Genomic DNA, 24,796 nt, shown 5'->3' with positions numbered 1-24,796 from the left:
CTTAAAATAGCCAACAAAGTGAATTAGTCCAAAGTAACTTGCCCCAATTCCCAGTATACCAGAGAGAAGCCAGTATCCAAACTGAGAGCTAAAGTTATTTTACTCTTCACCTATCCTGATTTCTCTGAAAGTAACAGTCTCTCCTCCCTTGGGTCCTTTTCCCCTGCCTTCTAATTCCGACTGAAAACATCTCTCAGGATCCCAGTCCTTCTCATCTTCTATCAAACTTTCTCCAAAAATGTCAGCATTTTCCATTGCCCCCACTTAGTAACTTTTAATTTTCAGGGGTTAAAAACTGGCCTGGTGACCAAAGACAACTAACATAAATCTGTGCTCTACCACTTTCTAGTAATATGAACTTGAACCAAGATTTAATCTTTCTAAGCCTGTTTCCTCATCTATAATGAAAATGATTAAGTGATTAAATTAAATACAATATGTAAATATATGAGCTGTAATATGAGTCAGTAAATTGTCACCATTATTTTTAGGACCCAATTCCCCAGTTAAATTCTTTTTCAAAGATGATCAGTGATTTGCCAATTGCCAAATGCAATGGCTTCTGTGGTAGGTTATATAATTGTTCATAATTATCCACTTCCTCTTTTTGAGGGAGGATTATACTTCCCACCCTGTTGAACATAAGGAGTGGCATGTGACCTGCTTTAGAGTAATGTGTTAACTTCCAAGGAGAAGTTTTAGGAGGTAGATTATAATTCACTATCTTGCTTGTCCCTCAGCCAAAAAAACCCTGCAATATTCCAGATTGGGGTATTTCATCAGTCCAATACTAGAGTAAAGATGACTTGTGTCACGTCTGTTCCCCAATTATGCTAGGGCAGGGAATAGGTTGCCAAGAAGCCAAGGAAAATGATAGAAACAGGATATGAGATACAGGGTTTATTGAGACATGCTTACAGGGCAGGTCCAATGGCAATGAGCTAGACAGGTACTTTACCAGAAAATTTAATGGCAGTGAGCTGGACAGGTGTCCCACTGCTGCATGCCAGAGACTTCACAGAAAGTAACACCTCCTATCCTCCCCACACTTTGTCCAGGAGCAGCCACTTGGATAAGCACTTCCATCTCCATGATGTTCTGATGGGCACCAATTACCACAGGGAGGGGTTCTTACAAATTAGATCACAGAAGCAACATCAGCTTGGTCCCATCAGCTTTGTGCCTTTGTATGACCAGCATCCCAAGGAGCAGCTGTCCGGGCGTGAATGCTGTAAAGTACCTTTTTACAGATAATACTAACTTGCCCCAATTCCCAGCATACCAAAGAGAGCCACTGTCCTTTAGTTTATCTGGGCTGGGGTTGTGCTCAGTGGTAGAGTACCCACCTATCGTGTGAGGCACTGGGTTCCATTCTCAGCACCACATATAAAAGTAAATAAAAATAGAAGTCCATCAACAACTTTAAAAAATTTTTAAAATAAATAAATAGGGGTGGGGGGGAGGGAAAAAATAACAGAATGAATCAAACAACAATACCCTATGTAAATTTATGATTACACAAATGGTATGCCTTTACACCATGTACAGAGAAACAACATGTATCCCATTTGTTTACAATAATAAAATAAAATAAATAAATAAATAAATGAAAGGAACTGAACTGGAGTTCAGTGGTAGAGTGCCCCTGGATTCAGTCCCCAGTGCCACAATCAATCAACCAACCAATTAGTACGTGTATCATTTAGTAAATAAAGTACACGTCTATAATCCCATCAATTCTGGAGGCTGAGAAAGGAGGATAGCAAATTTGAGGCCAGCCTCAACAATTTAGAGAGGCATTCAGCAAATTAATGAGACCCTGTCTCAAAATAAAAAATAAAAAGGACTGGCAGTTCAGTGGTAGAGCATCCCTGGGTTCAATCCCCAGTACCAAAAAAAAAGTAAAATTCTTTTCCACCTCCCCTAACCTGTCCAAATTGGAATATTCAGAGGATAAGCACTGTTAACAAAAACCACTTGTTGCACACCATGTAGACATTTTCTATTTATGCAACAAGTATGTAAATGTGTGTGTGTGTGTGTGTATGTGTGTGTGTGTGTGTGTGTGTGTGTGTGTGGTGTGTTTTCCTAGACACACACACAGCCTGAGAGTCATAACTGGTTTCTGAGGGCTCTGATTTCTAAGAGAACTGAGCCTCGTCTTGGATAGATAAGGGCAATTCCAACACCAACTCTAACTCTAAGATAGAAGGCACTTAGTACCCTTCAAAACTGGTATCTCTATGGATTCACCATTCCAAAGCATAAGTGGAAAGAATATGCTTTTGAGAAGAAGTACAAATTCCCCTGTAAAATTAGAAGGCATTAGCATCCTTGAGAAAGAAAATACTATTAATATCACCATTAAGAAAGGCACATGCTCCTCTTTTACTTTTGCTGTTGGAAAAACATTTCATGGTAGACAGTGGATATAAAGGGACTTCACAATTCAATTAATGGCAGAGGATTTGGGGGCCTTGGGAAAAGGAGATGGAAGCTGTAGTTCTGCAGAAACCTAAGTTAACCAGTGCCCCTGGCCTTTCAAGTCTGAAAGTCAAGGTTGAGAATTCTCAAGAGGCAAAAGGCAGAGCTAGAGATTTAGGCTGGAAAATCAGCTTTTGGCTGAATGATCACATGAGGTCCATTAGTGTCTTAATTTGTCCTGTTTGACCCCCAGAGTTGATCATTTTTTAAAACATTCATTGTCTTCGATGTTAAAGTATTTTAATAATAATCATGTAATAATTGTTATTCTCTTGAGCTGTTCCTTAGTTTCTTTTTTCTTTTTTTAATTTTTCATTTTTACAGATAGCTTTTTGATTCATCGTACACAAATGGGATACAACTTTTCATTTCTATGGTTGTACATGATGTAGATTCACACCATCCATGTAACCATACATGTACATAGGGTAATGATGTCTGTCTCAGTCCACTATGTTTCCTTCCCTAACCCTTCCTGCCCCATTTCCCTCTACACCATCCAAAGTGCCTCCATTCTTCTCTTACCCCTGCCCCACTGCCAACTCCCCACTGCCCCCGTTATATTCCTTAGTTTCAAGACAATAATTTAAAAACCATCTCTACTTTAAAGATATTATTCAAATTCAGTTAAATAGTTTATATATTAGGAAAAATAAGTATTTTTCCAGACAAGAATATTATATCTCATAGTTCATATTATTTCTGTTTTGTTTTGTGGTTCAGAGGATCAAATCCAGGACCTTGCACATGCTAGGCAAGCACTTTACCACTGAGCTGCATAACATAAAATTAAACATAAGGTTGAAGTGATTAGAGTGAGAAATTGAAGTAACTGAAGTTCCTTTTCCTCACCTTTTCAATCATGTGCAATCATTACATCACATCTATTCTGTTTAAAAGAAGAAACATGGGCTGGGGTTGTGACTCAGTGGTACAGCACCTGCCTAGCATGTATGAGGCTCTGGGTTTCACATCATCACCACATAAAAAAATAAAAAGAAGGAGGAGAAGGAGAAAGAGAAGAAGAAGAAGAAGAGGAGGAGGAAGAAGAGGAGAAGAAGAAATATACATTATCATAGGGACTGGAAACAAGACTATCTGCAAAGAGCTTAAATTATTCCAAATCATTAACCTTGAAAAGCCTGTGTGAAGCTGGGTCTGAACTGACAGTAAACTGGGATTCTCCAAATTTCACATCACATCACAGCTTTCATGCAGAATATAGGATTTATTTAAGAATAAATAAGAAAAATGTACTAAGTGTGGTTTTAAGAGTCAAGCTACAGAGGCTGGGGATATAGCTCAGTTGGTAGAGTGCTTGCTTTGCAAGCACAAGGCCCTGAATTCAACCCCCAGCACTGCGGGGGGGGAGGGGGGGCATCAAGTTACAGCTTGTGCAGTGGCTGTAATTCCAGCAGCTCTGGAGGCTGAGACAGGAAAATAGCAAGTTCAAAGTCCAAAAGCAAGGTGCTAAGCAACTCAGTGAGACCTTGTCTATAAACAAAATACAGAATAGGGCAGGAGATGTGGCTCAGTGGTTGAGTGCCCCTGAGTTCAAGTCCCAGTACCACCCCCCCCCCAAAAAAAAAAAAAAATCAAACTACGATTGGGCATTGTGGCATATGCCTGAAGTCCCAGTGGCTCAGGAGGCTGAGGAAGGAGGATTGCAAACTCAAGAACTGCTTCAACAATATATTGAGGCCCTAGGCAAACTTAGTGAGACCCTGTCTCAAAATAAAAAATAAAAAAGGCTGGGAATGTGGCTCAGTGGTAAAGCACCCCTAGGTTCAATCCCAAATACCCTCTCCACCCAAAAAAGAATCAATCTACAGCTGGGCACATTGGAACATGCCTATAATCCCAGTGACTTGGGAACCTGAGGCAGGAGGATCACAAGTTTGAGGTCAGCCTCAGCAATATAGCAAGACCCCGTCTCAAAATAAAATTTAAAAGAAAAGGTTGGAGGTATAGCTCAGTGATAAGAGTGCTTGCCTAGCATGTGTGAGGCCGTGGGTTTAATTCCTGGTTCTACAAATAGGAGGGGGAAAAAAGGATTCAAGCTATGTACGTAAATGAAATTAATTATATCAAGAATAAAAAGGGAACCAGGTGCAGTGGTGAACAGCTGTAATCCCAGCATCTCCAGAGGCTGGCTGAGGCAGGAGAATTGCAAGTTCAAAGCCTGCCTCAGCAAAAGTGAGGTACTAAGCAACTCAGTGAGACCCTGTCTCTAAATAAAATACAAAATAGGGCTGGGGCTGTAGTATAGTGATACAGTGCTTGCCTCCCATATGTGGGGCACTGGGTTTGATCCTCAGCACCACATAAAAATAAATAAATAAATATATTGTGTCCATCTACAACTAAAAAAGAAAAAGCAGTCCATCCCTGCCTGGCATGGTGGTACAAGCCTGTAATCCCAGCGGTTTGGGAGGCTGATGCAGAAGGATCCCAGGTTCAAAGCCAGCCTTAGCAATGACAAAGCACTAAGCAACTCAGTGAGATCCTATCTCTAAGTAAAATACAAAAAGGAGCTGAGGACGTAGCTCAGTGGTCGAGTGCCCCTGAGTTCAATCCCTGGTGCCAAAAAAATAAGTCCATCTCTTGTCAACTTAGCACCCATACTCATCTTTTAAAACTATATATAATCTCTAAATAAAGAGAAAAAACAAGGTCATAATTCCAGCTAACATGATAACCATTCTACAAATTAAACACACCAAACCCTTCCCCCAAAGAGGAGGTAAAGTCCTTGGTAACGTTTACTTTTCTCCTTGCCATTCCATAACTTAAATATTATGTTGTAAAATTAATGATACTTACATACTATCATATAAAGTCAACACATCTTATGTTACATGATAAAAGAGAGGGAAACCCAAGATATTTACCATATACATCATTTACAAGTGTACTGTATATTGATAAGAGAAGAATTTTGAGATGTCCTAAATTAAGTTACAGGTCAGAGGATGGAAAGAGGGAAGAGATAAGAGTTTATTTTTATCCGAAAGCTTCAAGATAAGCTTGAGAAAGAAAGAAAAAGAAAAGCTGCTCAACATTCCTACTTTTAGAACCAACCAAACAAGCAGGAGCAGAAACTTCTCTTCGTGGACTCTTCTCCCATTATAGGATTTTGCCTGCATTGCTTTGTCCTGCCCCTCTATCTACAAGCCGATATAGGTTCAATGTAAATGATTTGTGTTTTTCTCTCCCTATATTTTTATTACAAAATACCCTGGCTTCGTAGATTTGGTGGACATTTTGTTTCCAACTGCTATCTGGTCATGCCACTGGTGACTTAGGAAATTTGTCCGAGGACCTGTCCTTTTATTTTTGGCTAACATATATAACAGTTTGATAAACCCTTTATATCAGAAATTTCTTGGTCTCAAAAGTTTGATTTAACAGCATATACACACATTCAAACATATTCATGGTGAAATAAGTAGGTAATATTTATAGTGATTACAGTTTTCATTTTTACAACTGCTCACCCGGTTATTGGTGGTGTTAGAGTCACATCCTCTCACTACCCATTCTGTGCTCCCTTTGCTTCCATAAGCAACTCAGGACCAGCTGAGTACCTGGTCCTTACCTGATTCTTACCTGAGCTTCTTATTTGTTGGGGTGACGTCCTTGATGATGGCCCTAATCTGTTATTCCCCAGGATGCAGTATTGCTTTTGATGTACTATTCCTAGGTAGAGGCAGGTTTTTCCTGAGATAAAACTTCATTGTTAGGGCTGGGTTTGTAGCTCAGTGATAGAGCGCTTGCCTAGAACACTTGAGGCACTGGGTTTGATCTCAGCACCACATTAAAAATAAATAAATAAATAAAATAAAGGGATTGTGTTCATCTGCAACTAAAAATATTTTTAAAAACTTCAGGGCTGGGGAGATAGCTCAGTCGGTAGAGTGCTTGCCTTGCAAGCACAAGGCCCTGGGTTTGATCCCCAGCACCAAAAAACAAACAAACAAACAAACTTCATTGTTAGCAGGGCATGGTGGGGCATGCTTATAATCCCAGCTACCTAGGAGGCTGGGGCAGGAGGATCAAAAGTTCAAAGCCAGCCTCACCAACTTAGCGAGGACCTAAGCAACTTAGCAAGAACCTGTCTTAAAATAAAAAAATTAAAAAGGACTGGAGATGTGGCTCAGTGGTTAAGTGCTCCAGGTTTAATCCCCAGTACCAAAAAAAAAAAAAAAAAAAAAAAAATACAAAATAAAAATAAATTTTAAAAAATAAGTTCCTTTGAGTAAGAGGGGAGAAAGTTTAATAGTGTAAATCTTTGGTAGTGCAGGGTCCATCCTCCAGGGCATCTGGCCTATATTTCATTCCGTAATGGTCTGTAAACTAGGTCATGTCTGGCCTATTTACTTTCTTCTAGAACACCATGATCAAACTAACCAACATCACTGCAAGTCAGGACATCTTGCCTCTTGTAAGTATTTGGAGCACGCAATGGTGATACTTTGCATATCTCTATTGCCACATCATACCATGGACTATCAGTGGAGTCATTAGTGCCTTGAAATTGGATCAAATTAGTGAACCAATTTCAGAAACCCTAGAACCAGTTTAGAAATCTCATCCTTAAGATTCTATTCCTGGGGGCTGGAGTTGTGGCTTGGTGGTAGAGCACTTGCCTGGCATGTGTGAGGCCCTGGGTTCGATACTCAGCACCACATATAAATAAATAAAATAAAAGATCCATTGACAACTAAAAAAAATATTAAAAAAAAAGATTCTATTTCTGGGCTGGGGTTGTGGTTTAGTGGTATAGCACTCACTTCGCACCTGTGACACTGGGTTGGATCCTCAGCACCAGATAAAAATAAGTAAATAAAAAATAAACGTATTGTATTCATCTACAACTAAATATATATATATATATATATATACACACATTAAAAAAATATTTTATTCCTGGGTTGAGGTTGTGGCTCAGTGATAAAGCACTTGCCTAGCACGTGTGAGGCATTGGGTTTGATTCTCAGCACCGCATATAAATAAATTAATTAAATAAAGGTCCATCAACAATTGAAAAAAAATTTTTTTAAATTTATTTTTATTGTAAACAAATGGGATACATGTTGTTTCTGTTTGTACATGGAGTAACAGCATACCATTTGCATATTCATAAATTTACATAGAGTAATGATGTTTGATTCATTCCATTATTTTTTTCCTTCCCCCCCACCTCTCCCACCTCTCTTTTCCCTCTATACAGTCCCTCCTTCCTCCATTCTTGTCCCACTCCCACTCCCCATTAAGTGTCATCATCCGCTTATCAGTGAGATCCTTCCTCTTTTGGATTTTTAAGATTGGCTTATCTCACAACATGATATTCTCCAATTTCATCCATTTGCCTGCAAATGCCATAATTTTATTATTCTTTATAGCTGAGTAATATTCCATTGTATATATATATACCACAGTTTCCTTATCCATTCATCAATTGAAGGGCATCTAGGTTGGTTCCATAGTCTGGCTATTGTGAATTGAGCCGCTATGAACATTGATGTGGCTGTATCTCCGTAGTGTGCTGATTTTAAGTCCTTTGGGTATAGGCCGAGGAGTGGGATAGCTGTATCAAATGGTAGGTCCATTCCAAGTTTTCTAAGGAATCTCCACACTGCTTTCCAGAGTGGCTGCACTAATTTGCAGCCCCACCAGCAATGTATGAGTGTACCTTTTTCCCCACATCCTCTCCAACACCTATTGTTGCTTGTGTTCTTGATAATCGCCATTCTAATTGGGGTGAGATGGAATCTTAGTGTAGTTTTGATTTGCATTTCTCTTATTACTAAAGATGTTGAACATTTTTTCATATATCTGTTGATTGCTTGTACATCTTCTTCTGTGAAGTGTCTGTTCATTTCCTTAGCCCATTTGTTGATTGGGTTATTTGTATTCTTGGTGTAGAGTTTTTTGAGTTCTTTATATATTCTGGAAATTAGTGCTCTATCTGAAGTATGAGAGGCAAAGATATTCTCCCACTCTGTACACTCTCTCTTCACATTGCTGATAATTTCCTTTGCTGAGAGAAAGCTATGTAGTTTGAATCTATCCCAGTTATTGATTCTTGCTTTTATTTCTTGTGCTATGGGAGTCCTGTTAAGGAAGTCTGATCCTAAGCCAACAAGGTGAAGATTTGGACCTACTTTTTCTTCTATAAGATGCAGGGTCTCTGGTCTGATTTCAAGGTCCTTGATCCATTGTGAGTTGAGTTTTGTGCAGGGTGAGAGATAGGGGGTTAGTTTCATTCTGTTGCATATGGATTTCCAGTTTTCCCAGCACCATTTGTTGAAGAGGCTATCTTTTCTCCATTGCATATTTTTGGCACCTTTGTCTAGTATTAGAAAATTGTATTTATTTGGGTTTGTGTCCATGTCCTCTATTCTGTACCATTGATCTACCTGTCTATTTTGGTGCCAATACCATGCTGTTTTTGTTACTATTGCTTTATAGTATAGTTGAAGTTCTGGTATTGCGATACCCCCTGTTTCAGTCTTCCTGCTAAGGATTGCTTTAGCTATTCTGGGTTTCTTATTCTTCCAGATGAATTTCATGATTGCTTGCTCTATTTCGGTGAGGTACATCATTGGGATTTTAATTGGAATTGCATTGAATCTGTATAGCACTTTTGGTAGTATGGCCATTTTGACAATATTAACTCTGCCTATCCAAGAAAATGGGAGATCTTTCCATCTTCTAAGGTCTTCCTTAATTTCTTTCTTCAGTGTTTTGTAGTTTTCATTGTAGAGATCTTTTACCTCTTTGATTAGATGGATACCCAAGTATTTTATTTTATTTTTTTTTTGAGGCTATTGCAAATGGAGTTGTTTTCCTCATTTCCCTTTCAGCTGTTTCATTGCTTGCGTATAAAAATGCTGTAGATTTATGCATGTTGATTTTATAGCCTACTATTTTGCTGAATTCATTGATGAGGTCTAGAAGTTTTCTGGAGGAGGTTTTTGGATCCTCTAAATATAGAATCATGTCATCCACAAATAGTGACATCTTAAGTTCCTCTTTTCCTATTCGTATCCCTTTAATTTCTTTAGTCTGCCTAATTGCTCTGGCTAGAGTTTCGAGGACAATGTTGAATAGAAGTGATGAAAGAGGACATCCCTGTCTTGTTCCCGTTTTTAAAGGGAATGGTTTCAGTTTTTCTCCATTAAGAATGATGTTGGCCATGGGCTTAGCATAAATAGCCTTTACAATGTTCAGGTATGTTCCTACTGTCCCTATTTTTTCTAGTGTTTTCAGCATGAAGGGGTGTTGTATATTGTCAAATGCTTTTTCTGCATCAATTGAAATAACCATATGATTCTTATCCTTAAGTCTATTGACATGATGGATTACGTTTATTGATTTACAGATGTTAAATCCTTGCACTCCAGGAATGAACCGCCCTTGATCGTGGTGCACAATTTTCTTAATATGTTTTTGGATACAGTTTGCCAATATTTTGTTAAGGATCTTAGCATCTATATTCATCAAGGATATTGGTCTAAAATTTTCTTTCCTTGATGTGTCTTTTCCTGGTATGAGGGTGATATTAGCTTCATAGAATGAGTTCGGTAGGGTACCCTCCTTTTCTATTTCCTGGAATACTTTGAGAAGTGTTGGAATGAGTTCTTCTTTGATGGTCTTGTAGAACTCGGCTGAGAATCCGTCTGGTCCTGGGCTTTTCTTGGATGGTAGATTGTTAATGGCTTCTTCTATTTCATTGCTTGATATTGATCTGTTTAAGTCGTGTATGTCCTCCTGGTTCAGTTTGGGAGGAGCATATGTCTCTAGAAATTTGTCAGTGTCTTCAGTAGTTTCTATTTTGTTGGAATACAGATTTTCAAAGTAGCTTCTCATTATGTTCTGTATCTCAGTGGTGTCTGTTGTGATATTTCCTTTTGCATCATGTATTTTAGTAATTTGAGTCTTCTCTCTCCTTCTCTTTGTTAGTGTGGCTAAGGGTTTATCTATTTTGTTTACTTTCTCAAAGAACCAACTTTTTGTTATGTCAATTTTTTGAATAGTTTCATTTGTTTCAATTTCATTGATTTCAGCTCTGATTTTAATTATTTCCTGTCTTCTACTACTTTTGCTGTTATTCTGTTCTTCTTTTTCTAGGGCTTTGAGTTATAATGTTAGATCATTTAATTGTTGACTTTTCATTCTTTTCTGGAATACGCACCATGCAATGAATTTTCCTCTTAGTACCGCTTTCATAGTGTCCCAGAGATTTTGATATGTTGTATCATCATTCTCATTGACCTCTAAGAATTTTTTAATCTCCTCCCTGATGTTTTTTGTTATCCATGTTTCATTCAATAGCATATTATTTAGTCTCCAAGTGTTGGAGTAATTTCTGTTTTTTATTTTGTCATTGATTTCTACTCTCAGTCCATTATGATCTGATAGAACACAAGGCAGTATCTCTATTTTTTTGCATTTCCTAAGGGCTGCTTTGTGGCATAACATATGGTCTATTTTTGAGAAGGTTCCATGTGCTGCTGAGAAGAAAGTGTATCCGCTCGTTGATGGATGGAATATTCTATATATGTCTATTAAGTCTAGGTTATTGATCGTGTTATTGAGTTCTATGATTTCTTTGGTTGGATTTTGTTTGGAAGATCTATCTAGTGGTGACAGCGGTGCGTTAAAGTCGCCCAGAATTATTGTGTTGTGGTCTATGTGATTCTTGAAATTGAGAAGGATTTGTTTGATGTACAGGGATGCACCATTGTTTGGGGCATAAATATTTACTATCGTTATGTCTTCCTGATTTATGGTTCCCTTAAGCAGTATGAAATGTCCTTCTTTATCCCTTCTGACTAACTTTGGCTTGAAGTCCACTTTATCTGATATAAGGATGGAAACCCCTGCTTTTTTACTGGGTCCATGTGCGTGGTAGGTTTCTTCCCATCCTTTCACCTTTAGTCTGTGGATGTCTTTTTCTATGAGATGAGTCTCTTGCAGGCAGCGTATTGTTAGGTCTTTTTTTTTAATCCATTCTGCCAGTCTATGTCTTTTGATTGATGAGTTTAGGCCATTAACGTTCAGGGTTATTATTGAGAAATGATTTGTATTCCCAGTCATTTGGCTTATTTTTGGTTTTTAAGTTGGCTTGGTTTCTTCTTTGAGTGGTTTTTCTCTAAGGTAGTTCCTCCCTTTGCTGACCTCCATTGTTGTTTTTCATTTCCTCCTCATGGAATATTTTGTTGAGAACATTCTGTAGTGCAGGCTTTCTATTTGTAAATTCTTTTAACTTTTGTTTATCATGGAAGGATTTTATTTCATCTTCAAATCTGAAGGTTAATTTTGCTGGGTATAGGATTCTTGGTTGGCAACCATGTTCTTTCAGAGATTGAAATATGTTGTTCCAGGCCCTTCTAGCTTTTAGAGTCTGGGTTGAGAAGTCTGCTGCTATCCGTATTGGTCTCCCCCTATATGTAGTCTGATGCTTTTCTCTCGTGGCCTTCAAAATCCTATCTTTATTTTGAATGGTAGGCATTTTCATTATAATGTGCCTTTGTGTGGATCTGTTGCGATTCTGTGCATTTGGTGTTCTGTAAGCCTCTTGTATTTGATTTTCCATTTCATTCTTCAGGTTTGGGAAATTTTCTGATATTATTTCATTGAACAGGTTGTTCATTCCTTTGGTTTGTATCTCTGTGCCTTCCTCAATCCCAATAATTCTTAAATTTGGTCTTTTCATGATGTCCCATAGTTCTTGGAGATTCTGTTCATGATTTCTTACCATCTTCTCTGTTTGGGCAACTTTACTTTCAAGATTAAATATTTTGTCTTCATTGTCTGAGGTTCTGTCTTCCAAGTGCTCTAGTCTGTTGGTGATGCTTTCCATTGAGTTTTTTATTTGGTTTATTGTCTCCTTCATTTCAAGGATTTCCGTTTGGTTTTTTTTTTTTGAGAATCTCCATCTCTTTGTTGAAATGATCTTTTGCTTCCTGCAGGTGCTCTTTCAGCTTATTGGTATTATCATTCATTGCCTGCATTTGCTCTCTTATCTCATCCTTTGCTTCGCGAATCATCTTAATCATGTATAATCTGAAGTCCTTTTCTGACATTTCTTCTAACATACTGTCATTGGATTCTATTACTATAGAATCTAGATTTGTTTGGATCATTTTCTTCCCTTGTCTTTTCATGTTGTTCATGTATCTTCCCCTCTAGCAGTGGAGATCTGGGGTATTGCAGATTTCCCCCTATAGGCTTATAGTGGCCCTATAGGTTTCCAAAATCCTTTCTTTAAGGGGAGATCAATATTAGCAGTGCCCAAATCAGACACTCTGCAATCCTAGACCAAATAGCCCCTATGGGGACAATCGCATCATGTAAATAAGGGAGAAAGCGACTCTGAGGGAACAGGTAAACAGAAGGAAAAGAAAGCAAGAAATGTAAAGAAATAAAAACTTAAATATTTGTTTAAAAAAGGAGAAAAAAGAAAATCTACTGTATAATAGTCATATACTAATGAAACCTCCCAGTGTTCAGTAGCCTGATGTATGAGAGGTACCTAACAATGAGCTTCAAGCCTCCAGCAGGCGTCTCAGGATGGGATTTGCCCCACCCAAAGATCAGAGCTATGGCTTCCAGGATTATCCAAGATGGCTGCTCTGGTTTCCAAATGTGTTGGCAAATGGGGAGCTGCAGCTCACGGGTGGATGTGGTCAGCTGGAGGTCCTGGAGACAGGATGCAGTTGGTCCGGCAGTGGTCCTGGAGGTCGGGTGTGTTTGGTGTGGTTGTGCGATCCAGGAGGCTGGGTGCAATCAGTTGGTCTGGGTTCCCGGTGATAGGGCACAGTCAGTTGGTCTGGGGGTCCTGGCGGCAGGGAGCAGTCAGTTGATGTGAGGGCCCCAGAGGCAGGGAGTGATCGGTCGGGCTGTGGGATCCTGGAGATGGGGCTCAGTCAGTCCAGCCAGGCGTCCTACGGGGCCTGGCTGTTGTCTCAAAATGGCGGCAGCCATGTGTAATCAAACCTGCAGGTACTCTAACAGTGAACTTCCAGGCAGCAGCAGGCAGCTGGTTCTCCACTGGCGGTGTGCAGTCAATTTGCTGGCAGCTGTTGGAGGATCGGGAGGTGAACCTGGAGCGTTGGGTAATGGATAGGGGTAAGGCAGGCGATGGACAGGCAAGAGGTAGGCAAATGGCGGATGATAGACACCTGACAGTGAGCAATCTGCTCTCAAAAAAGCGTCGATATGCTGGAGGATTGCAGGTGATCACAGCAGACAAATGGGGTAAAGAGCAGCAAAAACTGCCTCACTGAGAAACAGATAGCCTCTGCTTGAATCCAGCGTTGCGGAGCGACAAGGAACGCAGCCTCCCTCTAGACTGCCATCTTGGATCCCCTAAAAAAATTTTTAAAAAATCCTATTCCTGGGCTGGGGGTATAGCTCAGTTGGTAGAGTGCTTGCCTTGCAAGCACAAGGCCCTGGGTTCAATCCCCAGCACCGCAAAAAAAAAAAAAAAAAAAAAAAAAAAAGAGAAAAATCCTATTCCTTTGGGGAAAGATATAGTAACACCCGCTTGTAATCTCAGTCACTTGGGAGTCTGAAACAGGAGGTTTGAAAGTTGGAGGCCAGCCTCTGTAACTTAACAAGACTTTGTCTTTAAAAAAACAAAACAAAACAAACAAAACAGGAGCTCATGGTAAAGAGCCCCTGGGTTAAAACCCCAGTATCACAAAACACAGATTCTATTCATTTAGACTGGGAGTGTGACTTAGTGGTACAGTGTGGCCTACTATGTGTGAAGTCTTGGGTTCAATACCTAGTACCACACACATAAAAAGATTCTATTACTCTAGAACTGCTGTACCAAAATTTATATTAGTTAACACTCTCCAAAGTAACAGAATCAATAGTGTGTGTATATGTTGGGGAGGTGAGGAGAGAGAGAATATGAATGAATGGAGGACTGATTTTAAGGAATGGCTCACATGATTGGTTGAGGCTGGTAAATCTGAAATTAGTAGGTCAGGCCAAAAGCTAGAAAGTCTAACAAGAGTTGATGTTGCAGTCTTGAGTCTACAGTAGTAAAATTCCTTGCTTTTCAGGTCTTTTCTCTTAAAGTCTTCAACTGATTAGGTCAGGCCCATTTACACTATAATCTGCTTTACTCAAAGTCTACTGTTTTAATGTTAGTCACATTTAAAATACCTTCACAGCAACATCTAAACTACTATTTTACCAAACAACTGAAAAGCATAGCTAAGCCAGGCTGACATAAAATTAACCATTTATTATGGTTTGGATTTTGTTTTAGTACAAATAGTATATTTTATTTCATCCCTGAAAACAAAAACAAGAAACAAAATGTCCACATCTCATCAGAGAGACCAATTATTCCAAACTTCACCTGGCAATGGTATATAAAGATACAGAAAAGACAGTTTGGAAACCATCTTTAATGAAACAATGTTTTCTCACACTTATTTTAACAAAATATTATAATTATAGCTACTATTTGTAGTAGCATATTTTAATAATGAATAAAATATCTAAAACCAAATTCAATATAGCCTAAATCTAGAAGTTAGCTGCACTTTAGCAGATATTATAGAGAATAAATACTATGACATGTAGGACACAATATAGCAATTAGATTAGCTACAAGGGAAATTTAAATAAAGGTGTACTTCATTCTATACTAGAATTACTCAAGGTTGAGATTTCTTGTGCTGTATACAGTAGCTGTTTTACTGAAAGGATAGCCAATCTTTATAATTTAAATTATATCTTAAATGTTCTTAATTAAGTGGTCATTATATAAAATGAAAACTTAAGTTTCATAAAGTATGATACTCTTCTATAGCATCAAGTAATTGTAACACTTTCTAAGCAGTTTTATGCAGCACAAACACCTTTATTATACATATCTGGTTAAAATCCTCAAGAGTCCCCTCCTCCCCACCAACATAACAAAAGTAAAAGCACCCAAATGTGGAAATAATGTGCATTCCAGATCACATAAATACTCAAGGGGTTAAATTCTTTTTGTTTTGCTTTGTTTAGACAGGCTCTCACTATGTGGCCCAGGCTGGCCTTGTACTCTTATTCCTCCAACCTCAGCCTCCCAAGCAGCTGGGACTGCAGTGGTGGGACACTGCACCCAGCTAAGGAATTGAACTTTTAAAGCAATGCTCGTTTATGTAAAAAAAAATCATGAATACTTTAGTTATTTTTAATTTCATCATAAAATATCTCTTATTCTTTAGAATATATGAAAGAATATTTTAAGTATGAGATTAAAGAATACTATCTTAATGTTGTTATTAAATTGTCCCCAATATTAAGAATAACAAACAGTTGCATCTACTGAGAACAAGCAACAGAATGATTCAATAACAATATTCTCCCCTTGTCTGAAAAAACAAGTTATATACTTAAATAAATATTTTATAGAAATGAATATGTCTTTTAGGGTTTTAGTTCAGCTTGATCTCAAACACAAAAGATTTATACAAGATCACCTACATGCTTATTACTACATTAACCATCTTATTAAATTCCCTTTAAGGATATAATACAGCATTGAAGAGACTTGCCTGACAGCACACTAATAACATTTTAAATTTTTAAAAAAAATTTTTGGTACCCGGAATTGAACCCAGGGGCACTTAATCACTGAGCCACATCCCCAAACCCTGTTTGTATTTTGTAGAGACAGGGTCTCTCTGAGTTGCTTAGGGCCTTGCTAAATTGCTGTGGCTGACTTTGAACTCACGATCTTCCTGCCTCAGCCTCCTGAGCCACTGTGATTACTGGTGTGGGCCACCACGCCCGGCACATTTTAAAATTTTATATACAGAATTAAGAGTTCCATGAATCTAGCACACTCCTTGAAAATGTATGGAGCTTTTATAAACTATTATTTTGTCCTAGCAGCAATTAAAAAGATTTTCTGCAATAGGATATAATCCACAGTGGATGTAGCAACACAGGTGATCTTCAACTTCTATTTAATGCTGCCTGATGCATTTATCCTTTTATTCGTAATGACTGGCACCAAATTCCCATGAGTACCATAGGTTGTATTGGTGGTGCAGCTCTTCACAATATAGTCCATGTTGTTCTCCAGGTTCACCAAGCGTTGCAAAATATCCAAAAGGACAGTGATGGTTCATTTCAGATCCACATATTCTGCCATAGAAGCACCATTCTCAACATCCACCGTGTTCTTATTTTCCTCTGCTAGAGCTTTAACATATCATCGGCTTAAATCTAGTTTTTGTTCATGTAACTTGACACTGCTTTGATGTCTTGGTTGTTAAAAAGTATAATGCAGGGCCCCGTCCCTGGGAGCGCCCCGGCGGAGCGGGCAGCCGGGCGCGGAGGGGTCCAGACGGCCCGCGGTGGGCTAGGGAGCTGCTGGTCCTTCATGATGAGAGATTTTGGGGTGCTTTTCTCTCTTCTGTGTAGTTGACAGTCTGGGTGGTGAGGAGATGGCTGACAGTGTCAAAACCTTTCTCCAGGACCTTGGCAGGGGAATCAAAGACTCCATCTGGGGTATTTGTACCATCTCAAAGCTAGATGCTCGAATCCAGCAGAAGAGAGAGGAACAACGTCGAAGAAGGGCAAGTAGTGTCCTGGCACAGAGGAGAGCCCAGAGTATAGAGCGGAAGCAAGAGAGTGAGCCACGTATTGTTAGTAGAATTTTCCAGTGCTGTGCTTGGAATGGTGGAGTGTTCTGGTTCAGTCTCCTCCTGTTTTATCGTGTGTTTATTCCTGTGCTTCAGTCAGTAACAGCCCGAATTATTGGTGATCCATCACTACATGGAGATGTTTGGTCATGGCTGGAATTCTTCCTCACATCAATTTTCAGTGCTCTTTGGGTGCTTCCCCTGTTTGTGCTTAGCAAAGTTGTGAATGCCATTTGGTTTCAAGATATTGCTGACCTAGCATTTGAGGTATCAGGGAGGAAGCCTCATCCATTCCCTAGTGTCAGCAAGATAATTGCCGACATGCTCTTCAACCTTTTGCTGCAGGCTCTTTTTCTTATCCAGGGGATGTTTGTGAGTCTCTTTCCATCCATCTTGTTGGTCAGCTGGTCAGTTTGCTGCATATGTCTCTTCTCTACTCATTATACTGCTTTGAATATCGTTGGTTCAATAAAGGAATTGAAATGCACCAGCGTTGTCAAACATAGAAAGGAATTGGCCTTACTACTTTGGATTTGGTTTGCCCTTGGCTTTCCTCACAGCAATGCAGTCCTCATACATTATCAGTGGCTGCCTCTTCTCTATCCTCTTTCCTTTATTCATCATCAGTGCTAATGAAGCAAAGACCCCTGGAAAAGCATACCTTTTCCAGTTGCGCCTGTTCTCCTTGGTGGTATTCTTAAGCAACAGACTCTTCCACAAGACGGTCTACCTGTAGTCTGCCCTGAGCAGCTCAGCCTCTGCAGAGAAATTCCCTTCACCACATCCATCTCCTGCCAAACTGAAGGCTGCTGCAGGCCACTGAGCTGCCTGCCATCTAAAGGGGATGGGTGGATTGGAAGGAGGCTGTGGAAGCTCCTCTCTTTGTCCTACCCTGGCTAGAGAAGGCAGGACCCACTCTGCCAAGGGCCCTCTGTGTATTCCCTTCTCTTTGAGGAATTGGAGTTTTTGTCTCTGGTGCATGTAAGGCAGAATCTTTCTGACACCAGTATGGATTTTTAATACCACCGTGAGTCTGAAAGGACCACAGGTTTTTCTGCAGCTATTTTCTAGCATTTACCAGCCCCTGTGCCTGGATTGATTTGAATACTTTGTTTTTCTCCCTGTGCCAGTTACCCTCCCACCTCTCCTTCCTGCCTTCTAGCACCCTTGGATGAATGGGTTTTGTAATTCTAGCTGTTGTATTTTGTGGATTTGTTATTTTTGTTGTTTTTCTGTGAAGCACATACATTGGATGTGGGAGGTAAAGGAGTATCTCAATTGCTCCTTGTTTATTCCCTTTATAGCCATCACTGTCTTGTTTCTTGTATCTCAGGTTAGGTTTTGGTCTCTCTTGCTCTACTGCAAAAATGTAAAAGAAAAAGGAGAAAAAAAGAAAAAAAAAAAAAAAAAAAGAGCCTGAAGAGATGGGACAGAATGAAAGACCTCACAGCCAGGTTGACTGGGTTTTGAGGAGTCATTTTTTTTTCTTCCCCTTGAAGGGGAAAAAGCTTTTTTCACTGGTACATTTAAAGCTCCCCAGCTATGGGGAGGTACCAGTTCTGGACAAGTGCCACTGTAACACAGAATTGTCAGAGAAACTGAACTTTTCAACTCTGGAGGGTGGAAATTTACTCTTGGTCACTGCCAGGTCTGACTGGTATTTCAAAGGAATATTGGGTGCTGCAAATAGGAACTAAAGGGGTAAACTTATTAAACCCATTAAACCTGTGATCAGTGATGTTTTCCTGTCATTTTAAGAGACTAAATATGGGCTGGGAGGGTAGTGGTCAAAATACTTGTATAATTTTAAAATGTCACAATTAAATGTGAGCTGGTTTCCCACAAAGTGTGTAATGACTGAATTTGCAAATCATGACACTGAGATATGTATTCATCAAACACAAGACTTAGTATTGGATAATCTGGTTATAGTTTTTAGAGATTAGCCCTGAAGAATGTCCCCTGAGAAAATTTGGGTTATATAATTATAATTTTGTGTGTATTTCTTATGAAAGACTTTGGGTTATTTAAAGTCTATATGTGTATCTTGTGTATTCATGAAGGGAGGAAGGTTCATTTAGATTTCAGTGTACTGAATATGGCATTCATTTGTCAAGGAAAAAGAATCAGACATTTGGGTAATAGAAACCTTCATGTATACAACAAAATAAGGAATTAAAAATTGTTGCTGGAAATTGTAAAAAAAAAAAAAAAAAAAGTAAATGCAGTAACATCAATCCCCAAACGAGTCCAAATATAAGCAACAGTAAACTCAATTTCGGGGACATATTTTTTCCTTGAGATTGTAAAAAACATTGCTGATGAAGCAAACAGCAATTAAAAAGCTTTTCTGCGAGTCACAGCCAAAGGGCTGGGGAGATAGCTCAGCTGGTAGAGTACTTGCCTCGCAAGCACTAAGGCTCTGAGTTCGATCTCCAGTACCACCAAAAAAAAAAAAAAAAAGCTTTCCTGCAACGGGATATAATCCTTGATTGAAAATCGGCAACTGGAGACAAGTCACCAATCGAGACTTTTAAAAGAAAAAAAAAAAAACCCTTCTAATATTGTAAAATCTTCATCTCCAGCAAGGTTGCCTCCACTCTTTCATTAACTCTGTAAAACAGTAACCCAGGAGATGAGTTTTGAAGAGTGTGTTTAAAAGGGGCATTTGACTTCCTCTCTCCCAAAGTAGAACAGAACTGAGCTGTCAAAAACAGAACTAAAACCAAGACCTGAGGCTGCCTGGGCTCGTCATCCCCGCAGCTCGGGACTGAGCCTGCCAGAGCCACGATCGCTCCCTTCTCCGCCCCTGGACGATGGGGTCTGGGCGGTGACATCCCGAGGGCAGGGTCACAATGAGCCTCCCCAACTGTGGTGGGGGCTGCCAGCTGTACTGGGGGCTGCAAGCAGTACCGAAGCCCTGGGTTTGGATCTTATATGTTCTGCCAAGGCCCATGTGTGGTCACCAATCTGTGGTGGTTTAGGGAGATGGTGGAACCTTGAAGAGGCAGGGCCTACTGGAATTAAGTTAGGACATTGGAGGCTCCCCCTTGAAGGAGATATTGGGACCCTGGCCCCTTCCTATCTTTTTGCTTCCCAGCTGCCACAGGCCCCAGAACAATAGAACCAACCAACCTTGAACTGAAACCTCTGGAACTGTGAGACAAAGTAAACCTCTCCCCTTTTTGATTTTCTCAGGTATTTTGTTACAGAAACAGGAAGCTCACACACTATCATAGCACAGTTATCCAGAAGTTTTAATTTTCTATGCTGTCAAATGCCAACACCCATTCTTCTGGGGATTCTGTACATGATGTCATGTGGTCTCTTTCTTTTGTTTTGTGTGTGCATTTTTTTGTTGTTGTATGTTTTGTCATCTTGTTTTTTAATTTTTAAAAATGTATATATTTTTTAGATGTTGATAGACCTTTATTCATTTATTTTATGTGGTTCTGAGAATCAAACCCAGTGCCTCACACAGGCTAGTCAAGCACTCTACCACTGAGCCACGATCCCAGCCCTGTTGTCTTGGTTTTTGACAAGTAATGCTGGGGATCAAACCCAGGGCCTTTTGCGTGCTAGGCAAGTGCTGTACCACTGAGCTACACCCAATCCTACTATGTCTCATTTAAAAAGACATTTTCTAGGGTTGAGGATGTAGCTGAGTTGTAAAGTACTTGCCCAGTGCTTGCTTGCCTTTTAGCTTTTTTTGGTCTTTCTTTCTTTCTTGTTTTGTGGATCCGCAGTACCACAAAAGAGAAAAGAAGAAAAAAGAAGGAAAAGCTTTTCTAGAACTAACTTCATATTTCCCATTTCAAATATTAGTCCATGTGAAATTAATTGGGGTATGAGTTGAAATTAATTGGGGTATGAGTTGGGGGCCCTTCTTTCCCAAAGAACTGGTCACCTATCCCCAAGTTTTCATTTGTTATATTATCTTTTCTTTCCTCAAGATTTTAAATGCTGCCTTAATAATATAATATATGTATGTATATATTTCTGGGCTCTTTTCTGTTCAATTCATGTGACTTTACTAATATATGGTGGACTTTATTAAAGCACCGTACACATGTGATGGTCACACATTTTTATTTCCAATGATTGTCCACTAGATGGTGCTACTTCACTAAATGAATCTGCTTAACAAAAGTTAAAGACCAAAATTAAGCACAAGGTCAGGTGATCATCATGTATAAAACAATGATTAACTTCTAATTTAATATCTTAAAATTAATACGGTTTAAATATTGACATACTCTTTAAGGAAATATGGCAATAAAATAATGAGAGGGTTGGGGTTGTGGCTCAGTGCCTTGCACATGTGAGGCACTGGGTTTGATCCTCAGCACCATGTAAAAATAAAATAAAGGTATTGTGTACATCTATAACTAAAAAAAAAAATTTAAATAATAAGAGAGCCAGCATGGTGGCACACACCTGTAATCCACCAACTCAGGAGGCTGAAGCAGGAAGATGGTAAATTCGAGGTCAACCTCAGCAACTTAGTGAGATGCTGTCTCAAAATAAAACAAAGGACCAGGAACATGACTCAGTGGTAAAGTGACAAGTAAATAAATCATAAAAAGGTCTGAGGATGTAGCACAGTGGTAAAGCACCTCTGGGTTCAATCCCCAGTACCAAATAAATAAGAGAGTACTTGTGGATTTACTTCAATTTTCTGTGATGGAATTTACACATAAACAAGGGTCTCCTAGCTTATCAAGGCACAATTCAGAATCAATGCTGAATATTTTTTTGTGTGTGAAATATCTGGTTTTTTGTTTGTTTGTTTTCTCATATGAGCACGATTTTAATGAGAAGACAAAAGAAAAATGCACAAAAGTTCTGCAGAGAAACTTTCTTGGTGTACTAGCAAACGCACAAGCATTACTGTTACGTGATCTCTTCCAAAAGGCTGGCCCAACCAAGGGTTGCAGCGGAAATCTCAGCGCTCCTGTGGTTGCAGACTCAGGCAGCCTCAGGGACTCAGGCGCAGAAGGCTCCGAATCCACTCCCAGCAGCCTTGGCTGGTGCCATGGCGGTGGGCGGGGGAAGGAGGAAGACAACTCTTACAAGAGGTACTACCATCAGAGGTCTTGGGCTCCAGATATCCGTCACTGATGCACCGGGAACAGGCCAAAGGAGCCCCAGCTGGCAGGCGATGGCGGGGCACCTTCGAGACCCCTGACTTTCCTGGGGGCACCTGGGGCTTCTTCTGGGTCACGGATGCGCGGTCGAGGACTGGCGGCACTGTGTCCTGGTGTAAGGTGCTGTGTGCTCTGGGAAAGTCACCTTTTCCCGACCAATCCCAGCGAAGACGCCCTCGGAGTGTGCCAAGCAGGTCGCAGTTGAAGTCTTGGCTATCATAGGAAATATCATCCCGGTGGATAAAAAAGGGCAGCGGTCAGGGCCCAGGATATATGGAGCTCAGGGCTGGAGGCCTAGATGTCCCTGGCCCCTGGTCTGGGAAATCCCAGGACCCTGACACATAGCAGGGAAAGGGCTGCCCCATGCTGTCTTCAGACTCACATCAGGTACCACCAAATACCTGTGTAGGACTTAACAGGCAGCTGTCTTTGTGTTTTTATATTCCTCTGGCCTCCTGGGGATTTCTAACCATAGACTGGGAACCTGGGTGGTGTTACTTTAATCCCTACCAGAAGCTGGATAGTCTACAATGGTGGTCTACAGACTGGAGAGCTGGAGGAACCAGGGCCTGCACAGTTCAAGAGACTGAAGACCCAGAAAAACTCAAGAAATCAAAGATGATGCCCTAGTTCAAGATCAAAAGGCTGCTGGAAACTGCCTGAAGAATCACTGGTAGAGTCCACTTGGGAAGAGGAAAGAATCTAGGGTCTTGTATCCTCAGGGGATCACAGCAGCTCTCACGAATCCACTCAAGAATTAGGCTTCCCTCTGCTCGAAATATCCGTTTTTATTTGAGGGCCAGAATTTTGCACTCCTTCTCTAGAGAATAACACCTACCATGTTGTATTAACCATGTCTTTCATTTACTGTGTTATGATGCTTTTATATCTGAGGGCTTTGCTGAGCTGGTGGGACTGCTCCTCCCATTGCTAGCCAATTCCTAGGGCAAGTAAAAGTCTAGGAATGTGTACACAAGTGTACCTAAAAAGCCAGGACCCACATCCCCAATGACCTTCTTTATCAGCTCTTATACTGTCTACCTGTTCTAAACACTCCAAGGACAACCAGGTACCAGGCAGAGAGACAGCCCCTATGCCCTAGAGCATGCAGATATTATTCAGTTAGCCAATCCTTAACCTGTTTACCCAGTCTGCATATTTCTTTCCATGGAAACCACAATAAAAATCTCTTGCTCACATTTTCCTTCTACTTCCTTTGCCCCTGACTGACCTAAGTGCTTCCCCTTGTCTCTCCCTCATCATGACATGTCATGTCCCACTTCTTGGGATCCAGAAGAATAACAACAATATTTTTAATGGCAGTTCTCTCTTATCTGTTGATCTTGCAATATTAAATAATATTAAAACCTGTATTTCAAAACATATCAGAGCCCATGTTGCACATGCCTTTAATCCTATCAACCCAGGAAGCTGAGGCAGGTGGATCACAAGTTCAAGGCCAGCCTCAGCAATTTAGTGGAGACCCTGTCTCAAAATAAGAAAATAAAAAGGGCTGAGGAAGTGGTTCAGTGGTTAAGTACCCCTGGGTACAATCTCTAGTACCAGAAGTAAAAATAAAAAATAAATAAAACATGTGTCATACTCTACTGATTACCTTCTCAACCATACCCTTTCTTGCTAAATGAGCTTTGAATTTGTTCAGGGTAGGAGTATATTCCGCTAAAATGCTTGCTTTGCCAGGCTTCTTGCAACTAGGATGTCCATGTGACACATGGCTTCCACATAGACAGAAACCTACTGCAAAATTCCAGGAAGTTTGTTTCCTAATACAGATACCATTCCATCCTTATTCTTCATCCTATTTGAAACACACATGTGAGGCTAGAGATGAAACAGCTGTTTTTCAAATGGCAAACATGGGGATGAAATCAACCTTCTCAGCACAGTGAGAGAAAAATAAATGAACATCAATGACATTGTGGTACTTCCTTCAGACTTCTTCCAACTGGGTTAAGCCACTACAGTTGAGTTTTCCTCATATGCACCTTAATGGAATTCATAAATGATATCCCTACTGGAGATGTGGCTCAGTGGTCAAACAGTTGCCTATCATGTGGGAGATCCTGGTTCAATCCTTAGTACTATAAAAAGAATGAATGAATAATACCCCTTCGAAATTCTGTTTACCTGAGGCTCAACTATTGTTTTTTTTTTTTTTTGAGACAGGGCCTTAACTAAGTTGTTTAGGGCCTTCCTAAATTACTGAGGTTGGCTTTGAACTTGCGATCCTCCTGCCTCAGCCTGCAGAGCCACCGGGTGTGAGAGTTCCTTGACTCACTAGCAAAGGCCTGTGCCAGAGGACCAGGGAGCAGCACATCGCCCAGAAATAGGGATCAGGGGAAATTAATCCTTGCACTTCTTTTTTTTGGTGCTGGGGATCGAACCCAGGGCCTTCTGCTTACAAAGCAAGCACTCTACCGACTGAGCTATCTCCCCAGCCCCTCCTTGTACTTCTTGAAGTATTTGCCAGCA

General features: G+C 40.1%; 1 protein-coding gene and 1 pseudogene across 2 annotated transcripts in view; one reads left to right on the top strand and one right to left on the bottom strand.

The window, feature by feature from the left end:
• Positions 1 to 24,796, bottom strand: part of GTF2E2 (general transcription factor IIE subunit 2) — a 110,735-nt gene that overhangs the window by 74,703 nt on the left and 11,236 nt on the right. The window lies entirely within an intron of this gene.
• On the top strand, positions 16,806 to 18,606 carry LOC306662064 (etoposide-induced protein 2.4 homolog; annotated as a pseudogene). Its single transcript has one exon. The product of its transcript is annotated as an etoposide-induced protein 2.4 homolog (transcript).

The sequence above is a fragment of the Sciurus vulgaris genome (genome assembly GCF_902686455.1).
Source record: "Sciurus vulgaris genome assembly, chromosome: 5".
NCBI classification, from domain to species: Eukaryota; Metazoa; Chordata; class Mammalia; order Rodentia; family Sciuridae; genus Sciurus; species Sciurus vulgaris.
The sequence above is the reverse complement of the archived record's forward strand: the minus strand, read 5'-3'. Positions and strand labels throughout refer to the sequence as shown.